This window comes from Gekko japonicus, unplaced genomic scaffold (assembly GCF_001447785.1).
Source record: "Gekko japonicus isolate JY-2015 unplaced genomic scaffold, Gekko_japonicus_V1.1 scaffold3884, whole genome shotgun sequence".
Classification (NCBI taxonomy): Eukaryota; Metazoa; Chordata; class Lepidosauria; order Squamata; family Gekkonidae; genus Gekko; species Gekko japonicus.
The window spans coordinates 34,860-52,270 of NW_015166549.1; the positions used below are offsets into that span (position 1 = coordinate 34,860).

Here is a 17,411-nt window from a genome sequence, read left to right on the forward strand (position 1 = left end):
AGTTTGGCGGGCCAAGCTCAGGCCTCGCCGCCACCACTGCTGCTTGGGGGGGGGAGAAAGCTTGGTGGTCTGGCCAGGCCTCGCCGCCGCCGCCCCCGGGGGGGAGAGAGGGAGAAAGTTGGCAGGCTGAGTTTAGGCCTCGCCGCCGGTGCTGGGGGGGGAAGGAGAAGGCTTGGAGGGGGTGCAGGGCCTTGCTGTGGGTGCCGGGGACGGGGGGCAGGAGAGAAGGCTCAACTGCGGCTGCTTCCTTCTCCTCCCGTGGAGCTTCTCCCCCCTCCACGAGTATCACGGGTCCCCCTTCTTGTATTTAATATATTTCTATGAGCATCATCACTTGTCTTTGAAAGTTTTGGGAGGAGATTTTTACCGTTTCAATTGTAGATCTATACTTTCCCTTCCCGGTTAGTTTTGTGAGACCCTGGAGAGGCACTACCACACTGAGTAGACAATACTGACCTTTGATAGACCAAGGGTTTTATTCACTAAGATCCATGTAAGATTCATGTTTCTCTGTACAAGTGGAATGACATCACAGGATCCAAGTTTTGGTTTCCCTGAGCTGATCCCTTGCATATCACATGGCAAATAAATCCAAGTGGCAATGAAGTTAACCAGTAGAGTAACACGGAGACTCTTGTTGGTCACACTGGCCTCATAAATGATCCCCACCTTGGGGGCATGCCCATCTACTGCTTACAAGATCTTCAGACTTCGAAGAAAACATTTTTGTTTAAAAAAATCTTGTTAAGCAAGGTTCATATGAACTTCATTAATAAAGTTGACAGGAATGTAGAACGTCCTTATGCTGTAGGTGGCTGTGGTACAACTGAAGGTCATTGTAATTTATGTCTAATGAGGCCTGCACATGATAATGACAACATGAGGTACTTGTACATCTCAGTTACTTATCACTTCCTAAATTAGACATCTCTTTATAGCATGAACCCTAAATTTAACCTGGTATAAAATTATATTACATCACTGGAGGGTATCACAAATTGTTTATTAGCTGTTACAGACCACAAGCTTTAGGATTTTGTGGGGGCCTTGTGGGAAGTTACCTGTGGTGGTTAAGCCCTCTTAACCGAGGAGAAGCAGATAATGCAAGCAGAGAATTTTCTCAACCTGCCTCTGGCTATTTTCTGTTTAGTTCAACATGGGACTACCAGTGTCATTAGGCTATGAGGTTTCTGGGTAGTATTGAGGCCTTGACAAATGCCTGACTTCCCTACCCTTTGGGGCCACTCCCACATTTGTTGTTGTTGTTCAGTCGCTCAGTCGAGTCCGACTCTTCGCGACCCCATGGACTAGATCCCGCCAGGCCCTCCTATCATCCGCTGTCCTCTGAAGTTTGCTCAGTTTCATGTTCGTTGCATCGATGACACTGTCCAACCATCTCATCCTTTGCCGTCCCCGTCTTCTTTGACCTTCAATCTTTCCCAGCATCGGGGTCTTCTCCAGTGAGTGCTCCCTTCTCATTTGGTGGCCAAAGTATTTGAGCTTCATTTTCATTATCTGGTCTTCCAGGGAACAGTCAGGGTTGATTTCTTTTAGGATTGACTGATTTGATCTTCTTGCAGTCCAAGGGACTCTCAAGAGTCTTCTCCAGCACCATAGTTCAAAAGAATCTATTCTTCGGCGCTCGGCCTTCCTTATAGTCCAACTCTCGCAGCCATACATGACTACTGGGAATACCATTGCTTGGACCATGCGTATTTTTGTTGGCAGGGTGATGTCTCTACTTTTTATCAGGCTGTTTAGGTTCGCCATCGCTTTCCTCCCAAGTAGCAGGCGTCTTTTAATTTCATGGCTGCAGTCACAGTCTGCAGTGATTTGGGATCCCAGGAACGTGAAGTCTGTCACTACTGGGTTCATTCAATTTGTTTTGGATTACGTTTATTCTCTTTTTTCCACTTTCAGTTGGACTTGGCATGTTAGTCTTCAATAAAGGTAAAAGTTTCCTTTGCTCGAAAGCCAGTCGAATCCGACTCTGAGCCTGCTTTGCAGGGAGGGTGGGGCACAAATCTGACAATAAATAAATAAATAAATAGGGGGCGGTGCTCATCTCCGTTTCAAAGCCAAAGAGCCAGCGCTGTCTGAGGACATTTCCGTGGTCATGTGGCCGGCATGACTAAACACCGAGGCGCACGGAACACTGTTACCTTCCCACCGAAGCGGTACCTATTTATCTACTTGCAATTTCTTGTTTTCAAACTGCTAGGTTGGCAGGAGCTGGGGCCAGAGATAGGGGCTCACTCCGTCACACAGCACTAGGGTCTCAAACTGCCGAGCTATAGACCTTCCAGTCTGCAGCTCAGCGTCTTAGAAGTAGTCTTCAGTAGTAGAACAAAATTTGAGTCTGGTAGAACCTTAAACACCAACAAAATGTTACGAAGTATAAACTTTTTTGAGCCAAAGCTCACTTGATCAGAGAGCAGATTAAATGAGCTTTGACTCACAAAAACTTATACCCTGGAAAACTTTGTTGGTTTTTAAGGTGTTATTGGACTCTAAAGTTAAGCAGGTATATTCTGGACTTGATGCATGTGAGCCAATTTTAGGCTTTATATGGGTGCACAGCAAAACAAACACCCCACCCCAAACAAAAACAACCCCCCCCCCACATAACCATTTTCAAATAATAGTTATTATTATTGTAGGGCATTGTAGAATAGCCAGGAGATCCTAATATCATCTGAAAAGGTATTGTACTTGGTTTGGCAGCAGACATTCTAGCTCTTTTAGTGTTATGCACCACTAGGTGGCAAGCTAGACTTGTTTTTAAGGCAAGAGATGTTTCAGAGGCGGTTTGCCATTGCCTGCCTCTGTGTCATGACCCTGGTATTCCTTGGAGGTCTCCCTTCCAAATACTAGCCAAGGCCGACCCTGCTTAGTTTCCGAGATCTGACGGGATCAGCTAGTCTCGACCAGTGTTCCCTCTAAGCTGAGTTAGTGTGAGCTAGCTCACAATTTTTGGGCCTCCGGCTCACACATTTTTGTATTAGCTCAGGAAGGAGGGCTCCAGAGCAAGCTAATTTATGCAGCAGCCAAATTGCCCGCTCACAGCTTTAATACCAGTAGCTCACAAAGTATAATTTTTGCTCCCAAGACTCCACAGTTTAGAGGGAACATTGGCCTCGACTATCCAGGTCAGGACTATATCTTCAGTTGTTTGTGTAAGCAGTCACTGGTTATAGAAAACAAACGCATACCACTGAATACAAGAAAGTTGCCTTATACTGAATCAGCCCATCAAGGTAACTGTTGTCCCCTTAGACTGGCAGCAGCTCTCCAGGGACTCAGGCAGAGGTTTTTCACATTACCTACAGCCAGATCCTTCAACTGGAAATGCCGGGGATTGAACCTGGAACCTTCTGCATGCCAAGTAGATGATCTTCCACTGAGCCATGGCCCCTCACAACCACTGAGCACCCATTCTCTGAGCCTAGGTCTAAAATTTCCTTATGATGGAAATTTAGGAAGTAGGCAGAATATTCTCAGTGGCTCCAGCTTTCAGTTCTAGTTCTGTTCATGTTGTGTTAACTTTTTCACATCACCTACAGCCAGCTCCTTTAAGGACTTTTCCCATATGGCCATGTGCTCTTTGTACCTTGGTGTCCCCTGAATGTCTCCCTGTGTGTCTGATTCAAAAATGTCTCTGCATCTCTCTCACAGAGAAGACCAGGATTCTCTGAGTAATCCACAGACTACTCTTAGTGGAAAATTACTAGGTAGAAAATTCTGCTTGTTTGTATTGCTGTATGTCCGCCTTCAGGTATATTTGCCCAGAGCCCTCTTGTCTTTTGGGCTGCATCTGTTAGCATAAGAATTAACAGCCTGTTACCCTGGTGACTGAAACTCAAAAGAAAAAACAAACAGGTTATTTCAACTGAACTGCCTGTAAAGTCAGCTTGTGGCTAGCCTCTGAGTGTTTACAGAGTGCATTTCCCCACATTCATTTTGCAAAGTGGTAAATTTGTGCACAAATACCTGGGGTGAAGTGTTTTTTTAACCGCAGATCAGAGTGCTTGTGTCGTGTGTGAGTCAAGAAGACGGTCTTCAGGTGTAGTAAAATGTAGTGCTGTCACTCAACCAAGGCATTGGGTTTTGTGGCTTAATATTTAGTTCATGACCTGCATCCTTTTCAACATTGGTACATCGCACCATGAATCAAACTGGAAAATCAAACATTGCCATAGAAAAAGCTCTGGATGGCGATATGAAAAGCATAGTGTGGATCAATTCTAGCATAGAACGTTTGCTTATTTTTACTAGCACAATGGCCATAAAGGCTTGTATGTTGTGAGGATTTCTGGGGGCTGCAGTTTCTTTGGCCTTTCTGTATAGATACTCAATGTGGTCCTCTGCAGGCCCTCTGTCTGTCAGGGCTGGCCCATCCACCATCAAGGGGGGAGAGTAGGTTTTGACCTTCATCATAAGACTTCAGGCTCAGCACTTTGCTTTTCTCCATGTGAGTAACGGTTTGCATGATTCCTTTAGATGGGCAGAAGTAAAGGGTGCAGTTGGGGACGCAGAATCATAGAATCACAGAGTTAGAAGGGGTCATACAGGCCATAATGATCCAACCCCCTGCTCAATGCAGGATCAGCCTAGAGCATCCCTGACAAGTGCTTGTCCAGCCGCTGCTTAAAGACTGCTAGTGAGGGGGAGCTCACCACCTCCCTGTGAAGCTGATTCCCACTGTCGCACAACTCTTACTGTAAAGAAGTTTTCCGTAATATCCAGCTGGTACCTTCCCCGGCCCTTAATTTAAACCCATTATTGTGAGTCCTCTCCTCTGCTGCCAACAGGAACAGCTCCCTGCCCTCCTCTAAGTGACAGCCCTTCAAATACAGAGCAATCATTTCCCCCCACCCCACACCTCCTCTTCTCCAGACTGAACCTTCCCAAGTCTCTCAGCCTTTCTTCATAGGACTTGGTCTCCAGGCCCTCAAACATCCTGGTTGCTCTCCTCTGCACCTGTTCCATTCTGTAAACATCGTTTTTGAAGTGAGAGCAGTGACCTAAGACTGGTGGTCCCCATCTTAGGTAACCAGCTATTGAGGATGTTCCTAACTGCATTGTCCAACCTTCTGTTTGCACGGTCCCATTCTGAATTTGTTTAAAATTTTCTGTGCCACCTTTCTACCCAAATAGGGGGTCCCCAAGGCAGCAAACATCAAAGCAGTCAAACTTTTCAACATTAAAACATCAAGATATTAAAACAGCATATACATGTATACAGGGCTTTTTTTGTAGAAAAAGCCCAGCAGGAACTCATTAGCATAATAGGCCGCACCCAACAGCAGAAACTCTCTAGCATATTAGGCCACACCCCTGATAGCACGGCTCATTGGCATATTAGGCCACTCCCCCATGTTACCAGAAGTGTGCTCATCCAGCCTCACCCACCTTTTGCTTCTTATTCTGTTTACCTTGTTTGTTGTCAAAACCCAGGGCTTTTTTTGTAGCAGGAACTCCTTTGCATGTTAGGCCACACACCCCTAATGTAGCCAATCCTAATGAGTTTCTGCTGTTGGGTGTGGCCTGTTATGCTAATGAGTTCCTGCTGGGTGTGGCCAACTTGGAAGCCAGCCGGAACTCCGTTCCTGTGCGTTCCTGCCCAAAAATAGCCCTGCATGTATATAAAAAATAGACAATTATAAACACACAAACATAATAACACAACCAGGGAGGAGGGCCAGTAACAGTTAGTGGGGGGAGGCCAAACAACAAAAAAGTAGAGGAAAGCAAACAACCATAGCTTCCAAATTGTATTCAAGGGCAGCCCAACATAGAGTGCATTACAGTAATATAATCTAGTTGTTACCAGAGGTCATTTGGGGGGGGATCGTGGGGGATCGCAGTTCCCCGGGGTGAGGTACGGGGAGCGGGGCACATGACGAAGTCCCGCCCCCTGCTTCCGGCCGCCCCGCTTCCGGCCCTCATTCAGCCAGGAGGAGGCAGGAGAAGAGGGAGGGTAAGTTGCTTCCTCCGCCGGGGCTATTGGGGGCGGGGTGTGTGGCCTTATGACACACTTCCGGTGATGTCAGGGGGTGTGGCATATGCTAATGAGTTATGCTAATGAGTTCCCCTAGCTCTTTTTCTATGAAACGACCCCTGGTTGTTACCATTGTATGTGCCACAGTGCTTAGATCTTTCCTGCCCAGGAAGGACCACAATTAGTTTACTGGCCGAAGCTAGTGGAAGGCATCCCTGGCCACTACTGCCATCTGTTTATCCAACAAGAGGCCGAGGTCTAGCAGCATCTCCAAACTATGCACCTGCTCCTGTAGGGTGAGTGCTACCCCATCCAGAACAGGAGATCTCCAAGTTCCTATGTCAGTCCCTTTCCCCTCCAGTAGCACTTCTGTTTTGTCAAGGTGAGGTTTTAGTTTTAGCCCTCATCCACCCCAAAACTGCCTTGATGCACTTGTTCATGGTTTTCACAGTCTCCCTGGAATTTGCTGGAACTGTGAGTTAGTGTTGTTCGCAGACTGGTGGCAACTCAAAAATAAGGAGGGGGGGTTAAAGCATCCCCTCCTCGAAGAGGTGTATTGTCTACACAAAGATGAGCAGCCATTTGGGCTGAAGCAGCAGAACAAAGTTTGAGTCCAACGACACCTTTAAGGTATGAGCTTTTATTTGCATGCACACTTCCTCAGTTAAAACATCTTCATTATATCGTATGCTAGTTTGCTGTTCTCTCTCTGCCTATATGTTCAAGTTGCCAGGTCTTACCTGGCTGCCGGCAGGGGGCTTCCGCCTGGGTTCCTGGATCTTTTGGCACATGCCATAGAGTTTTTAGCCAAATGCTAGAGCATCTCCCACGCAATGTGCCTGGTGTGATGATGTCACCTCTGGGTGATGTCATTGCGCCAGGCACATTGGGCGCAACGGGTCTCTTTGGGGGTGGGGGCTCCCCCGCCAGACAGTCAGCTGGTAGTGGATTGGGGAACCCTGCCTCCATCGGGTGGATGGCAACCCTACTATATGTATGGACTGTTAACTTCCATTTCAGTGTATCTGAGGAAGTGTGTGTGTGTGTGCACATAAATGCTCATACCTTGAACAGAACTTTGTTGGTCATAAAGGTGCCACTGGACTCGAACTTTGCTGTCGTTGTCTACAGAAGTACAGGAACGTCCCCATGAGCCAGAAGTGGGTTGAGGAGAAAGCTGGAGCTACCACCACTGTCATCTAGGAGGACCAGGGGGTCTGCTGCACCAGCCAATGGGTATTCAGCCTCACAAGGTAGAGCATTTAGGGCTGCACTGCAGCTGGCGAGCGGGGAGGAGCCAGGAGCTGAAAGTGGTAGTAAACAAAGCAAGGCCTCTGGCTATCTTAATTGGTGGGCAGGCTCAGATGGCAGCAGTTGATCAATTTAAATATTCTGGTTTCAGGGGGGTTAGGGCTTTCAGAGCAACCACCAGCATCGTGGATTGTCTCTAGAAAAAGATTTGGCAGCTCCGACAGTTTTTAAAGCATGGGCAGCCCCATGTAGTTGGTGTGCGTATAAAACATGTAAATAATTTAAGGTGGAGGTGATCAAAGCATGAGTAACTGTCACTGGATCTTACTTTTCAAGGGAATGCCACAGCTAAAGTGCTTCCACTAAAGTTTGTTAAATGCTCAACAGATCATATGATATGTCAGCATTATAATGCCGGCAGTTTTGTTTTCACCCTCTTTTATAGTAATCCCCAGTGTGTACTTTCTCTTTTTAACCATCGCTGCACATTCACTTGACATTTTCATTGAGCTGTTTGTCACAACCATAATTCCTTTGAACTTTATGGACTATGTAAAGTCATAATCCAAGCTGGATCATTATGAGTTTCAGTTAGGGTTGCCAACCCCCCCCCGGTTTTCCAGGGGTCCCCTGTTTTTTGGGGGGGTTCTACCCACCACCGGCCATATGGCCAGCGGGGGAAGCCCCACCCCCAACACCCACAGCCATCCCTCTCCCTTCTCTCTTGAGAAGGGAGGATTACAGAGACGATCGCCCAGCCCATCGAGAGAGAAACAGGAGAGGCTATCTATCTGAGGAAGGTGACTGGGGTGTGACGCAACCCCCAGCCCTTCCACATCTGAGGCGTTTGCTTCCTCCGGGGTTCTTCCTCAACACGGCGACGGGATTGCCCAGGCCTGGGGGCGACACGGAGCACGACAATTACTTCTTCATTATGTATCTTCATGGGGTTGGATCCTACATATGGTGTGTATAGGGCTGCCAAGTGGGGGCGGGGGGCGGAGAAACCCCCGTTTTGGAGGCCCGATTTCCGCCGCGGCAGAATCGGGCCCCGGGGGGAACTCCGCCCCCCAAAGCTGCGTCACCGGAGGTGACGTACGGCATAGAGCACGTTGGGGGCGTGGCCCAGATCGTCGAGGGAACCATATGATTTCCCCCCGACAATCTGGGCCACGCCCCCAACGTGCTCTACGTCGTGTGTCACTTCCTGTGACGTTCTGGCGGCGCGCGTGTGTACCGCAGCAGCTCCCGGAGCGAACCAACGCTCCCCTGCCGGTGAGTAAGAACGACTTGGCAACCCTAGGTGTGTAAGTTGTGCTCATGGAAGTTTCCCCCCACCTTCCTTACAGCATCAGCTCCCTCAGACCCCTGGAAAATGTGGACAGAATTCCGTGAGGAATTTAAGGTTGGCAGGTCTAGGTTGGGAGATTCATGGAAATTTGGAGGTACAGCCTGAGGAGGGACCTCAGCAGGGTACAATGCCATAGATGCTGCAAGAAAGGGGAATTGGGAGAAAGCATCCTCACCTACCTTTTCCATGAGGAAACGTGATGGAGCAAGTTTGGGCCAGAAGGAGTAGGGTTGATTTTGTACCTTTACTAGTCTTTACCATTCTCCATACATTGAGGCTCCCTTGAACTGCAGAACTGGTTTTTATGGATCTTAGGGGGCTACTGGGGGAAGGAAAAGGCAGGGAAAGCCACCGTTGTGAATGGCTCCTGCTTGCAGCTCATAGGATCCAATCCATTATCTTCGTGTTCCTAGCAGTAGGCTTCTCAAATTCTTTTTCTTTTGATTGCCTCATTGTTGACTTACGTGAATGCTTTTCAGAGTTTGTGCTCCTTTTAAAAAATTTTCTTACCTGGCCAAGGCCTCCGTTTTCTAAAAGAATCTTTTGTGCTTTTTGTAGTTCCTTGACTCTGCTCGTTAACTGCACTGGCATCACCTTGATCGTACCTTTCCTGGTCTGTAATAAGCATTCTGTCTGAGCTTCTGTTATCCCGGCTTCAAGCTCCAAGCATCTTGGGGAGATGGGAATCTTCTCATCCATCACTTTGAACTTTTTTTTTTTTTTTGCCGATCCCTTCGTTTTCTAGAAAGGCCCTCATTAAAAGTGACCCCGTTGGACTTCTTAGGGCACTTTTCAGTTACATACAAGTGAGAAGGCAAGGGAATGAAAGAGTTGCTTAGCTGTTCTACTTACTACAGTGAGAAAACATCCATATAGGAAGCTTATTGTCTATGGTATCTACCTTTGTGGTGAAGACAATTTTAATATGAAGCAGCACTTTCCCTGGAGTTCTCATTGGGTGTAAATCTGTGTTTGACTGCTCCTTGGTATATCAGCGGGCACTACAGAGGGATTGTTTCCATGTCGATGGCATGACTGTGTGGCAAATCTTCACTTGTATTTTCCCATTTATCTATATATCTAACTTTAAAACCATACAGTTTCAGATAACCAATTCAAATTCTGTACAGTTATACAGAGACAAAGGTATTGAATTAAAGCATAGATATCATCATCATTAGCTACTTTTATTGGCATCGCAACAAAACATACATCATCAAGAGATAAAAGTACAACCTTCATTGTTGGAGTTGAAACATTCGTCTCCTCTTAATGGCACAACATAGAAATTTAGCCACCAAATCAGTGATCTCAGAGTTATGGGAAGATAGTAGAAAAACCGTCTTGCAAACATCAGATTGACCCTCGCGAATTTGTAGCAGAGGTTCTAGAAATATGGTGCGAATATCACAGTAAAATATACAATGCAGGAGAACATGTTCAGTACTTTCTATCTCCCCCAGACCGCAAGAACAAAGCCTAGAGGAGTATGGAATTTTTTAAAACCTCCCGTACAGTACAGCAGAAGGAAGAACATTAAAACGTGCTAACATAAATGCCCTCCGATGCTCAGGGATAGTCAAGCTAGAGAAGTACTCAGCCAAAACACCATTAGTAGACATCCCCCACCACAAAGTGGAACATCTACCAGAAGCAAGACTTCTTGTATCTCAATATCTTTTGTTGTTGTTCAGTCGCACAGTCGAGTCCGACTCTTCGTGACCCCACGGACCAGATCCCGCCAGGCCTTCCTGTCTTCCGCCATGCTCTGAAGTTCGCTCAATTTCATGTTCGTTGCATCTATGACAATGTCTAACCATCTCATCCTTTGCCGTCCCCGTCTTCTTTGACCTTCAATCTTTCCCAGCATCAGGGTCTTCTCCAGTGAGTGCTCCCTTCTCATTGGGTGGCCAAAGTATTTGAGCTTCAGTTTCATTATCTGGCCTTCCAGGGAACAGTCAGGGTTGATTTCTTTTAGGATTGACTGATTTGATCTTCTTGCAGTCCAAGGGACTCTCAAGAGTCTTCTCCAGCACCATAGTTCAAAAGAATCTATTCTTCGGCGCTCGACCTTCCTTATAGTCCAACTCTTGCAGCCGTACGTGACTACTGGGAAGACCATTGCTTTGACCATGCGGACTTTTGTTGGCAGGGTGATGTCTCTACTTTTTATCATGCTGCTTCTACAAGTCTTTAAAGCATAGACATGAAAATTTGCCCCACTCTCAAAAATAATTTTCAAAGCTACCCACTGAGAATCAAGTAACATTGATGGGGTGGGTGCGGAATCCTGGCTGCAGTGTTTGAAACCTCTGTAGCTTTTGTCTGTAGAGTTCTAACTTTAGTTAGTTTCTCTTAGCCATTGATTCTGCTGCCAAGGTGTTATGGAATGATTTATGAACCTTCAGATTGCTCAGAAGTTTTTGTTTTGCTTTGCTTGGTTTAAATCAGCATATTGGTTGGGAGAAAAAGCATTATCAGTAGTCTGCTGCTAGCCTGAGAACTCATCTACGTGATTTTGGACCTCTCTCCTCACGGAAATTGACTTTGATTCTTCCCTGATGGCATTTCTGTCTCTAAACAGCAAGCTAAAGCACTGCTTTTTAGAGGAGGTTTGGTTTGGGGTTTTTTTTTTAGTGGTGGAGTTAGATTTATCTCTTGTCAGTGCTCTCTGTTTCTGGACTGATCTCCTTTATATGGTTATTTTGTTGATGTATTCTACCATAATTTATTTTGGTATTTTTGTGGGTTTCCGTAGGTTTCTCTTACGATCTGTGATAATCCGGTAGTTTGTTACCTGCCTTGTAGTCTTAGATAATTCAAAAGACAGGAGATACATATTTTAATAAATATGCATTATGAAGAATGAGAAGAGTGACGGAGATAGTACTGGCTGGGCCATTATGGGGTCATATTTTGGAACCCTTCACCATGTGAAAAACTCCCATTGTGCGGTAAGCTACATTAGATGAAAGACACTGCTAAATCCTTTTTTCCTTATATGGTAGCTTATTGTATGTATGGAATTCAAGCAGGGGAGCATCCAGACATATGATTCCCTGACCCCTCTTATAGTTCTACTCTCCAGAATTCTGCCAATACAACCGACCACCTGTTTCAGTGTAATAGGTAGATCATTTCTGGTAATATGAAGTAGGGACTGTGTCAGAGAGGATAGTACTTGGATACTAAGTCTGTGTAGAGTGTATGAGAGGAAGGCAATGGCAAACCGCCTCTGAGCGTCTCATGCCTTGAAAACCCTACAGGGTCAACCTAAATTGGCTGTGACTTGACGGCACTTTGGACACACATATAGAGTGTATGGGGGAGGCCCTAAATATGGATGTGGATATCATGTTATCTTTTTTTTTAAAAAATGCACATTTTTCTACACCTGCTCTTGTTTTATACATACCTTTTTACTACATTTGAGGTGACTATTATCAATAAACCAATAAAATAATATTGCTCATATGTGTGTATGTGGTTCAAACATACTGCAGGGTAAGTAAGTCAAGACCAGTGTTCCCTCTAAGCTGAGTTAGTGTAAGCTAGCTCACAGTTTTTTAGCCTCCAGCTCACACATTTTTGTCTTAGCTCAGGAAACATGGCTTCAGAGCAAACTAATTTTATGCAGCAGCCAAACTACCTGCTCACACCTTTAATGCCAGTAGCTCACAAAGTAGAATTTCTGCTCACAGGACTCCACAGCTTAGAGGGAACATTGGTCAAGACTGTGGATACCATATTCACATATGGAGGATTCTCACTGAGCTGAATAAACGTTCCTTCCTATGTTCTCCCCCTCCCTGTCTAGTACACATGTGCTGGTGAGGGACCTTGTATAGCTTCCATATCTCAGTTCAGCTTTCTCCTGCTGTGGCAGTCCCTTATTTTCCATAGCATGAGTAATCTGCACGACCCGAAGGCATGGAGAGCTGGGAGGGGCCGTGGCTCAGCCGTACAGCATCTGCTTTGCATTGAGAAGATCCCAGGTATGCCACCCCCAGCTTCTCCAGTTAAGAGGATCAGGTAAAAGGTGATGCAAAAGACCTCTGCCTAAGACCCTGGAGAGCCACTGCCCGTCAGAGCAGGCAGAACTGATGCTGATAGACTGACAAGCTGACTCAGTATAAAGAAGCTTTGTGAGTTCATGTGGAGGACTGGAAGAAGATATGGGAGGCACTGATTTCCTGAAACGGCCCTTTGCACTGTGGACTGGATCCAGTTATTCCTTTCTGTTGAGCAAGGAGTCTTCCTCTGATGAAATACAGGAGTAATTGGAGTGAGCTCTCTGCAAGTGGGTGTTTATGGGGAGGAGGAACAAATAAGAGAAACTAGGTTCAATGGAACTGGATTACAGATGCTGTAGTTGGGGGTCACACTAGAGTGCACCCATAGTACTTTCGGTATGACTTCACTACTAAAATAAGATTTGCTTTCTATTCATATAGTATCAAAATAATACATCATAGTATCAAAATAATACATCATTTATCAAAGTCATCATAAAAAGGCTGCAACTGTGTTTACTTATTCTGGACAACAACCTAATGTATTTAGCTGAATAAATCTCCTTTGTCATGAGATTAAAATTAATAGAAACTCAATTACTGACCAGTGGAGGCCCCCCCTTCACCCAAGATGAAGCGACCAATTTGTAAAGTTTAATGTCCCATTAAGGAATAAAGAAAACTATAGACACACACAGAGATCTTGGCCAACAGGAGAATTTTTCTCTAGTGACAAGCAGTGCAATCTTTTTAAATGTTGTTTGGAAAAGAACAGAATAAACAGAGTCAGCTGATTGTCTCCTTACAGCTTGAGCAGCAGAAGAAAAACAATGGCCAGGGAACAGATTTAAGGAGAGAATAGTCAGTGAGGTTCCCCCCCCCCCTTCCTTAAGTATAATGAATCAGCACCCACTCTTACCATTATGTACAGTTGCAGTCAGGGCTCTTTTTGTAGAAAAAGCCCAGCAGGAACTCATTAGCATATTGGGCCACACCCCTAACAGCACAGCTCATTAGCACATTAGGCCGCATCCACATGTTATCAGATGTGTGGTTGTCCAGCCACACCCACCTTTTGCTTGTTATTCTGTTTACCTTGTTTGTTGTCAAAACCAGGGCTTTTTTGTAGCAGGAACTCCTTTGCATGTTAGGCCACACACCCCTAATGTAGCCAATCCTAATGAGTTTCTGCTGTTGGGTGTGGCCTGTTATGCTAATGAGTTCCTGCTGGGCGTGGCCAACTTGGGAGCCAGCCGGAACTCCGTTCCTGTGCGTTCCTGCCCAAAAATAGCCCTGGTTGCAGTAGAACATGGAGCATTGGCCCTGAGGTACCTCCAGCAGCCAAGGCCATCCTGCTCTGCGGTTTGTCAGTTGCAATCCTGTTATGATTGATTCCTGCCACAGACTGTGCACACACTACCATTTACGAAGTACTTGTTTACTATGGCGTGCAGCCATGATGACCATTTGTTTTAATAAATATAAGTAACTGGCAGACTGTGGGTGTGGGTGTATGTAAGCCAGCAGTTGGTAAATGGCCAATTTACCCCAGTGGTAACTGTGCAATAATGAAATTGTTGGTTTTGGTTAGTACAATATTTTCTTATCACCTAAACCTGTTTTGAGCTGCACCCCCTACAGAAATTAAATGCATGTTGTCTGAGCCGTGCTTAACTAGAAATACTAATTTTGTCGACCAGGTATCCTCCTTCCATGTATATCTTGGTGCCGCATCCAGCAGAACGGAACTGGAGCTGAGGTTTTTCCTCTTCCTTTCCTCCACTCCTGTTCCATTGTAGGGCATCAGCTGAACCAGATATTACATGATTGTGTGTGAAACCACTGGGAACTGAAAAGGAAGCCCATGGTCCTATCCCAATCATTTCTTCTACCTTCGTACATTAGAAATCACCCATCATCCTCATTCTTTAAGAAGATAGATGGGTGAATCCTCCTGTATGAACTAGTCACCCATTTCGGGCTTTTTCAAATGCCACTGAGTGAATGCAGTGATGGTAATTTTGCAGGTGTTTATAGTATTGATCCAACCTGTTGCATCAGAGGGATGTTGTTTGTTGGCTCTTAAATGCAGAAGAGTGTGCGCGCTTGATGTTCGCTAACATATCACAATAACAGGTGTCTGTTGGGCAGCCTCATAGAGGAAATGTTTGGTTTGTTCAGATAGTTTGAATAGTCTTTTGTGATTAAAGTTCTTTTTTTAAAAAAAAATCCTCCATGCTGTAAGTCGATTGGAACAGGGGAGCGGGGGTCTGTGTCATGTGGTTTTACTTTAACCCACCTTTCCTCCAAGGAGTTCAAGAAGGCATACATGGCTGTTCTAAGTTATCCTCCGAACAACCCTATGGAGAGGGGGGGGGGTGAAGATCACCTAGTAAGCTTCGTGGGTGTAGATTTGAACCCAAGTCTCCTTACTCTTAGCTTGGCACTCTAATCACTACACCATACTAGTTTTCTCTTTGGTGTACAGTTGGGGGTTAAAAACCATCTTCTAGTATTTCTCCACAGCTCTAAGTGCATCATGGGGTTCATTTTTCACAGTGTTCATGCTGGGGGTTAGTGCAACATCTTTCATAGTCCAGTGGTCCGAAAAGACACTAGTCAACCCTGCAGTCTCTCTCGGGCGAGCAGCCTTTCTTCATGCTGTGTACTCACGCAAGGCTGCCTTTTCGTGATGTTAACGAGCTTATCCCTATGTCACCGATCACTGTCTGGAACTTAATTGAATGCTTTAGACGTGGCTACCCCCAGACCCTAGCTATTGGCTTTCTAACACTCAGGATATTTGTCCAATGTTATCTCTCTAGCTATGCATCCTCATTCCTAGTATTCTAGCATGACTGGGAAATGGTATCCAGGATGGGGCTAACATCTTATTGGGCACAGAGTTGGTTTTCTTCCCAATGTTACAACAGCCCCAAATGTGCACCTTTAGTGTCCCCCCCCCCTGCATCAGTGGATGCTCACCATTCAGTCCTAGGAAGAAGATGAGCATGACATGCATGGCTGTGTCATTGCAATGAGGGCGAAAGCTGTCTTCATATTTTGTGGCCTGGTGCCAGCAGAGATTGCGTGTCTCTCTGAGATAGACATGTACTCTTGCAATGCAATCCTTCCCATCATAATGACATTTTGCTAGTCATTACTATTCAGCTGTCTGGCATTTTTAGATAATATGTCTTCCACACAAAGTGCAATTGGGGTTAAGCTCAGTCCTCAAACCTCCTTTTATTACCGGAGACTCTTCTGTTCACCGTAATATGCCACGGATAAGCTCAGCGTTGAGCCCGGCAGTCAGCTGGCAGACAGCAAGCCAAAGATTTCCTGTACCATCCGAGCTCCTTTGAATTTTAAAGTGTTTCTTATCATTATTTAAATTATCGTTCGATTTAATGCAGACCAGGGCCCTGGTGCACCAGGGACCTGTGTGTTTGTGAAGCGAGGTTTCTGCAGAAAAAACCTCCGGAAGGATCATTCCCTTAATGATTAATTGGTGTTTCATTTGGGGCAAAGAGGGTTGGACCAAATCGGTTAGCATCAGAGGTCCAGTTTTCACACTATCGAGATGGCACGTTAGTGACTGAAGAAAGCTCTTGAATCAGTTAGGCTGGCACAGTTCTTTGTGAGTCTCACTAGTACAAAGGTTGGGAACTTCTTCTTTTTTCTTTTCAAAAACAATTTATTAGGATATATTATTAAGTCAAATACACAACATATTACTAATTGTTATACATCCTTTCTCCCATTATCCCACCCCTTCTGGCTTCCCACAGTGCTCCAACCTCCAGCCCATTCCTTAAATTTTCATTATTTCCCCCTTATCTTTCATTCATAGTCTACCGGTAACACTTCCTTCTACTATTATTTTCTTATAATGAACTTTCTTCTAATAACATTAACTTTTCAATAATTGTCAAAGCAAATTAAATTAAGATCTTTCCAGTCTGCGTAGAATTCTTCTGCTCAAAGGTTGGGAACTTCTGATCGTTTCACGCATAGTGTTATCAAGTACTGAGCTTGTCACTGGATAAGGTTGGACTCACTGATGGTGCTACATGAATGAATGAAAGGCAAATGCACCCCGCCAACTGATCCCCATTGCTTGATAGCTGTAGGTATAGGGTTCGATCCAGCCAGCTTTTTGACTCGACCGTATCCTATCCCCCTCCCCTACTATAACCCCTACCCCAAACGTCTTTTCTCCATGCAGGTTCCGTGATCACCAGCCCCACCCTTTTTGGTGGCCAGGCGGGAGCCCCTCCTTCCTTTCCCATCAGTGGAAAATGGGATTGCTAACTTCAGTTTGGAAAACTCCCAGAGATTAGGGGGGGGTGCCTGGGGGACGTTTAGGGTTGGGAAGGATCTGAGCAGAGATGTCACAGAGTCCACTCTGCAAAGCTGCCGTTTCCTTCAGGGGAATGACCTCTGTAGTCTGGAGACGAAGTGTAATTCTGGGAGAATAGCAGAGCCCACCCCGAGGTTGGTAAACCTAGTAAAAAAAGCTCATAGGATCTCACCCAGTGCTTGAATAGCATGGTCATGTGAACTAGGGTATTTAACACATATCCCAGATCCACTCATTTTGCCCCCTTTCTGAGTATTTTAAGTGTTCTGGGTGCAGGTTCTCTCCCCCCCCATGCTTTCCTACTCGGAACAGAAAATGGGCATTCTCTTCCTGCATTGGTCCCCAGCAGTGTGTAGGCCAGAGAGGAGCCACTTTAAGTTAGCACAACATCCATCTCTTAGCTACAGAGATTGAAACAGCTCCAGTTGCACA

The 17,411-nt window shown here is 45.6% G+C and overlaps 1 protein-coding gene across 1 annotated transcript in view; it reads left to right on the plus strand.

Moving 5' to 3' along the window:
• Nucleotides 1–17,411, plus strand: part of LOC107111378 (gamma-aminobutyric acid receptor subunit gamma-1-like) — a gene marked incomplete at its 5' end in the record, with an annotated part of 73,501 nt that overhangs the window by 18,754 nt on the left and 37,336 nt on the right. The window lies entirely within an intron of this gene.